The sequence below is a fragment of the Neophocaena asiaeorientalis genome, unplaced genomic scaffold, assembly GCF_003031525.2.
Source record: "Neophocaena asiaeorientalis asiaeorientalis breed wild unplaced genomic scaffold, Neophocaena_asiaeorientalis_V1.1 scaffold51, whole genome shotgun sequence".
NCBI lineage: Eukaryota > Metazoa > Chordata > Mammalia > Artiodactyla > Phocoenidae > Neophocaena > Neophocaena asiaeorientalis.
The window spans coordinates 1,464,954-1,470,953 of NW_020173335.1; positions in this window are offsets into that span (position 1 = coordinate 1,464,954).

Below are 6,000 nucleotides of genomic sequence, written 5' to 3' on the forward strand. Positions count from 1 at the left end.
ATGTGCGTGGGGTACTAGAATTTTCTTTCTTTGTGGTATCTTTTTCTGCTTTTGGTATCAGGGTGATGGTGGCTTCGTAGATTGAATTTGGGAGAGTTTTTCCCTCTGCAATTTTTTGGAAGAGTTTGAGAAGGATGGGTGTTAGCTCTTCTCTAAATGTTTGATAGAATTCGTCTATGAAGCCATCTGGTCCTGGACTTTTGTTTGTTGGAAGATTTTTAATTACGGTTTCAATTTCATTACTTGTGATAGTTCATTTATATTTTCTAATTCTTCCTGGTTCAGTCTGGAAAGTTGTACCTTTCCAAGAATTTGTCCATTTCTTCGTGGTTGCCAGTTTTATTGGCATTTAGTTGCTTGTAGTAGTCTCTTACGATGCTTTGTATTTCTGCAGTATCCGTTGTCACTCCTCCTTTTTCATTTCTAATTTTATTGATTTGAGTCCTCTTCCTCTTTTTCTTGATGAGTCTGGCTAAAGGTTTATCAATTTTGTTTACCTTCTCAAAGAACCAACTTAATTTTATTGATCTTTGCTATTGTTTTCTTCGTTTCTATTTCATTTATTTCTGCTCTGATCTTTACGATTTCTTTCCTTCTACTGATTTTTGGTTTTCTTTGTTCTTCTTTCTCTAGTTGTTTTAAGTGTAGGGTTAGATTGTTTATTTGAGATTTTTCTTTTTTCTTGAGGTGAGAGTGTATTGCTATAAACTTCTGTCTTAGAACTGCTTTTGCTGCATCCCATAGGTTTGGGTCATCATGTTTTTGTTATTTGTTTCTATGTATTTTAAAATTTCTTTTTTGATTTTTTCAGTGATCTCTTGATTATTTAGTAGGTCACTGTTTAGCCTCCATGTATTTGTGTTTTTTACAGTTTCTATACTGTAATTGATTTCCAGTCTCATAGCTGTGGTCAGAAAAGATGCTTGATATGATTTCAAGTTTCTTAAATTTTTTGAACCTTGATTTGTGACCCAAGCTATGTTCTCTCCTGGAGAATGTTCCATGTGCACTTGAGAAGAAATTGTATTCTGCCACTTTTGGGTGCAATGTTCTATAAATATCAATTAGATCTATCTGGTCTATTGTGTCATTTAAAGGTTGTGTTTCCTTATTAATTTTCTGTCTGGATGATCTGTACATTGGTGAAAGTGGGGTGTTAAAGTCCCCTACTATTATTGTGTTACTGTTGATTTCTCCTTTCATGGTTGTTGGCATTTGCCTTATGTATTGAGGTGCTCCTATGTTGGGTGCATAAACATTTACAACAAAAAATCTTAAAATTTGTATTCAGACACAAAAGACCCCGAATAGCCAAGGCAGTCTTGAGAGAAAAAAAACGGAGCTGGAGGAATCAGATTCCCTGACTTCAGATGATACTACAAAAGCTACAGTAACCAAGACAATATGGTACCGGCACAAAAACCGAAATATGGATCAATGGAACAGGATAGAACGCCCAGAGATAAACCCACGACTGGGAAAACAGGACAACTCCATGTAAAAGAATGAAATTAGAACACTACCTAACACCATACACAAAAATAAACTCAAAATGGATTAGAGACCTAAATGTAAGATCCGACACTATACAACTCTTAGAGGAAAACATAGCAAGAACACTCTTTGACATAAATCATAGCAAGATCTTTTTTGATCCACCTCCTAGAGTAATGGAAATAAAAACAAAAGTAAAAAAAGTGCTACTGGGATATCACTAAACATCCTATAATGGACAACAAAGCTCATGACAGCAAAGAATATCTGGCCCCAAATGTCAACAAAACAGAGGTTGAGAAACTCCGAACTAGGGCTACAGGTAGCAACATGGATAAATCTCACAAACATAGTTGAGGAAATAAAAAGCTTCAGAAGGATACAAAATTCTAAAAATGTAAAATACCATATGTTTTTTTTGTATGCAAACATATGTAGTAGTAAAATAAAATTTAAAAATATAAAATATATATAAAATATAAAAACATGCATGGGAATAATAAACTCCAAATTCAGGAGTTTGGCGAGGGAGGAAAAGATGCAACTGGAACATAAATGGAAACTTCAACTATGTATGTAATGTTTAATTTCTTAGGCTGAGTAGTGGATGCACAAATATGTTATAGGGTTCCCTATACTCTTTGTAGACCTTAGTTATTTCACTGTAAGAATTTTTGAAAGGAAAATAAACGAATGAACCTGGAGGACATTATGCTAAGTGAAATAAGCCAGACATGGAAAGACAAAAACTGCATGATCTCACTTATATGTGGAATCTAAAGTTGAACTCTTAGAGACTAGAAGGATGGTTATCAGGGCCTGAGGAGTGGGGGAAATGGGGAAGTGTTGGTTAAAGGGTACAGAGTTTCAATTATGCAGGATGAATAAACTCTGGAAATCTAACGTACGAATGATGACTACAGTTAATAATTGTTTACTTAAAACTTGCTAAAAGAGATGTTAATTGTCCTCAACAGCAACAAAAAATGGTAACTATGTAAGGTGATGGATATGTTCATGAGTTTGATTGCAGTAATCATATCACAATGTATATGTACATCAAAATATCACATTTTACAACTTAAATATATACTATTTCTATTTGTCAATTATACCTCGATAAAGATAGAGGAAAAAAGATTTTTAAGAAACACAGTCCACTTTAGGGGGAAATAAAGAAGAAAAATATATAGGGAATGTGCAGAAATTAAGAGATAAGTTACCAAAATTGAAATAATTCAATAAGTGAGACCAATGATAAACTCAAACATATAAAGAGACAAAAATCACCCAGTCTATTACACCAGGGCTATAAAAACACCCCTGTTTTGTCAAGCAAATTAATAATTTCTAGCTATGCAAACACTCAACTAGTTGCCTTCAGAGTATATATATTTCCAAATCAATTTAATTTTTTAAAAGTTTTAATTTTTTTAGTTTTTTCCTACCCATTTGCTTTTATTTAAAATCTACCACCTCTGAATTGAAAACAAAAGGGGAAAGCATTAGCTTCTTTATTATTTTACATAAAACATCTCATTTAAATTGTGTGAACCTTTAAAATGAACAATGATCTTATTCCTTAACTTGTTTTCAAAATACTGAGTGTCTAACCTCTTTCATCACACAACTGTCACTATACAAACAGAAGACTAAGATTTCAGATGAAACAGCTGGAGTAGACTAGTGTATGTTTCAAAACATAATTGTTCTTTTCGTTTGACCATTCCCAAAAGATTAGGAGTCAGTACTTCAGACATATTAGTAAGGTCAAAAAAGACCAGCACACTCAAATTAGGAAAAGGCTATGTGCTTTGCTGGCCACTTTTGTGACTCCTTGACTAATCACCGCTTCTTACAAAAGAGCTGTCCTTGTGATAACTACAGATATTTCAGATTCCTATAGCATTTCATATACATAATTTCACAACAATCCTGCAATATAAATGAGGTACTTGCCTCCTTTTAAAATTAAGGAAGCTAACACTCAGACTTACCTCTGCTCATACAGCCAATTCAAGCTGAAGTCTAGAGCTAACAATAGCCTCAAAGGGATTGACTTAATAGGGCAATGTTTGCAAAACGTATAAAAGAAAACCAGCCAGGGCTTCCCTGGTGGCACAGTGGTTGAGAGTCCGCCTGCCGATGCAAGGGACACGGGTTCGTGCCCCTGTCTGGGAAGATCCCACATGCCGCGGAGTGGCTGGGCCCGTGAGCCTTGGCCTCTGCACCTGCGCTCCGCAACGGGAGAGGCCACAACAGTGAGAGGCCCAAGTACCGCAAAAAAAAAAAGAATTTAGTTGCATAGCACAGGGAGATCCGCTCCGTGCTTTGTGACCACCTAGAGGGGTGGGATAGGGAGGGTTGGAGGGAGACACAAGAGGGAGGAGATATGGGGATATATGTGTACATATAGCTGATTCACTTTGTTATAAAGCAGAAACTAACACACCAGTGTAAAGCAATTATACTCCAATAAAGATGTTAAAAAAAAGAATTTAGTATATAATAAGGGAAGTATTTCAAATCAGTGGGGAAATAAATAAGTGGTGTTGCCATAATGTGCTAACCATGTGAGGTAAACACGTTTAAATCCCATCTTACTCCAAAATTAATTCTAAATGAGTTAAAGACTGAAATGTAAAAAAAAAATGTTTAATGCTATAAAAGTGGATAATTAACAAAAACAGCAACAACAAAACTGGGATGGAGAAGGCCTTTCTAAGCCTAAGCCAAAAGCAGAAACGATAAAGGAAAAGATCTTTAAATTTAATTTTTATGCATTTTTTAAATGTCATGTGCCATAAAAAACCCACTTAAGCAAATTACAAAAATATATATGCATATGGAGTTTCCTTCTGGGGTGATGAGATGTTCTGGAATTAGATAGTAGTAATGGTTGCACAAGTCTGCGAATACACTAAAAACCCCTGAATTACATAAAATTATACTGAATTTTATGACATGTAAATTATATCTCAAAAAAGTCCATATATGTAATATATATGTCAATTGACAAAATAAGAAATCCAAAATTCCAATAAACATAAAACTTTACATTTAAAGTTATAAATTAAAACGACTAAAATACAATGTTTTCCCCCTACTAGATTAGTAAAACGTGTCTATTACCACATAGCTTAAAACAACAAAACAGGAAACAACCTACATTTTTTACAGTAGGGCACTGGTTAAATAAACTCCAGTAGATCCACACTTTTACAGATAGTTGTCATATTTTTTGGCTACCCAGCATCCAAACACACAGCTTAGGTTAAGGAAATCCCCTGCTGTGAGTGAGCGTCTTGGTAATAGGCAGTAGGACCCACCGCCACTACTAAAGCCAAAGTGGAAAGAGGAGGTATTCCCTTTCCCTTCATCCTTCAAGGTAAGATGCTAAGTGATTCTAGATCTGGCTGGGCAGATACCTCTGCCCAGGTTTTTGAATTCTGAGAAAGTGACACAAATACGCAGTGAGAGTTAAAGAGAATTCGCAGCAGCTTCAGCAACAGAGTCAAGATGCCAGCAGTGGTGGTGGCAAAAGTCCTGAGAAAGCCAGTGCCACTGGAGAGGTCCTCACCAGACTGTACATGGGGGGTGTGACCTTGGCTGTTTTAGCCTCTCTGGGTTCCTGCCCATTTTTCCAAGCCTGGCTGACCACCTTTCCTGTTGACTCTATAAACAATCTTCATAGCCTACCAATAAATTCCTTGTCTGGGTAAGTGAGTTGAACTGCTTTATGTTGTTTGCAAGCAAAAACTCAGCATAATACATGTATAATAAATACCATGTGGCCATTAAAAACAATGATGTAGATCTCCATTTACTCATGGGGAAAATAATTCAGGATACATTAAGTAACAAAAAGCAAATTTTCACTCTGCAAGAAGTTCTCTAAACCCACCACCAATGGGTTAACTAATGGTCTCCATTCTATCACCCAAATATTCAGATGCCCACAGCATGCTTAAGTGCACTCTTTGTCCCACCAGTAGTGTGTTGACATACTTAGTTTCATCTGTGTTTGCTCCCAAGCCTCTTTATGCCCACTGAACTTCTTTTAATCGTGTGATTTAATTAAATATTATGTAAACGGATGAAACATGAGTATAAAAGAGAGTTACTATTTCTGTGAAAACAAAGGTGAATGCTTTAGAAAGATTCAATAAAGGTGAGCAGTAAACTGCTGAAATAGCTGCACATAAGCAACTTTAACAGAATGGGGGGAGAGAAATCATAAAAATCTAAAAATTCTATTCTCTACTTTCATGAAAGCAAACTAGAAATTGGAAATCTGGAAACCTGGAATGAAACAATATGGATGTGGTTTATACAAGAAAGAAAAGGAGGAATTTCAAAGGGCCCATATACAAGGAAAAGGCCTTGGCCCTACATATAAATATTGGAGAATGAATGAATATATGTTCTAGGTTTTTACAAAATGAATAGGCTACATATAGTTATTATGGCTCCTTTCTTCAACTGACCAACCACTGGATGGTTCAG